We start from the raw sequence: 1181 nt of genomic DNA, 5'->3' as shown, positions 1-1181 counted from the left end.
CTCTGCCCCCCCCTTGCAGGCAGATGCCCCCCCCTCTGGGCTCCCCAGATGCTGTTTCCTATCACCCCAGCTCAGCACTCAAAACCCCTGCAGCCGATCTGGGGGTACCTTCCCCCCCAGCCCTTCCTGCCCCCCCCGACCTCAGTCGCAGAGGGGAAAGGAGCGGAGGGAGCAGCCAGCAGGTCCCTGCCCTCCCCTCGGCCTCTCCCAAATCCGGCTCAAAAGGTCGTGGCCAAGGACATGCCAGGACAGGCTGCTGCTGAGCCCCCGGGGGGTTTGGGGGCTGCTTCTCCCCAAAAGAGCCCCTTCCAGAGGGGAACTGGTGATCTGCTGGGAGCTGCTGTGAAGCCGAACTGGGAAAACTGGAACTGAAGAAGGAGGTGCCAGAGCACTTTGGGCAGTGCCAAGTTCCCAGCTGGTTCTAACTGGAGCTTAACTGGGAAATGCTTGGAATTCCAGTTGAATAACCCGGAGCTGGGACAAGGCAGGGGCTGTGTGCGCTGGCGGGGCTACCGGATTAATGAGGGAGCTTCTGGATTAAAGGGGTCTCGTGCTGGGCCCCCATGCCTAGCTGCGGGAGGAGGGGCCGTGCTTTGACACACACCCCCCCCCCCGGGGGGTTCCCCCCCCAGATAAAATCTGTGATCAGATCAGCGATGCTGTCCTGGACGCCCACCTGAAACAGGACCCTGATGCCAAGGTGGCCTGTGGTGAGTCAGTCCCCAGGGTGACAGGGACACTGGGGAGGTGACAGTGGCACTGCGGGGGGGAACTGAGGCACACAGGGGTGACCATGGCAGTGGAGAGGGAAAACCGAGGCACAAGGTGTTTACAGTGGGACTGGGCAGGGAAACTGAGGCGTGGGGGAGCCTGATGCCAGCAGTGTCAGGTGATACGGGTTGTCCCTGTCCCTTCAGAAACGGTGGCCAAGACGGGGATGATCCTGCTGGCCGGGGAGATCACGTCCCGCGCCACCGTGGATTACCAGCGGGTGGTGCGGGACACCACATCGGCTACGACGACTCCTCCAAAGGTAGGTGCCAGGAGTTGTCCCCCCTGTCCCCAGCCAGTCCCTAGTGTCATCTCCATCCTCCACTTTTGTCCCTCCCTCTATTCTTGTCCCTCCCAGGCTTCGACTACAAGACGTGCAATGTCCTGGTGGCCCTGGAGCAGCAGTCGCC

The sequence above is a fragment of the Chaetura pelagica genome, unplaced genomic scaffold (genome assembly GCF_000747805.2).
Source record: "Chaetura pelagica isolate M959 unplaced genomic scaffold, ChaPel_1.0 scaffold2231, whole genome shotgun sequence".
Classification (NCBI taxonomy): domain Eukaryota; kingdom Metazoa; phylum Chordata; class Aves; order Apodiformes; family Apodidae; genus Chaetura; species Chaetura pelagica.
This window is presented reverse-complemented; position numbering follows the sequence as displayed.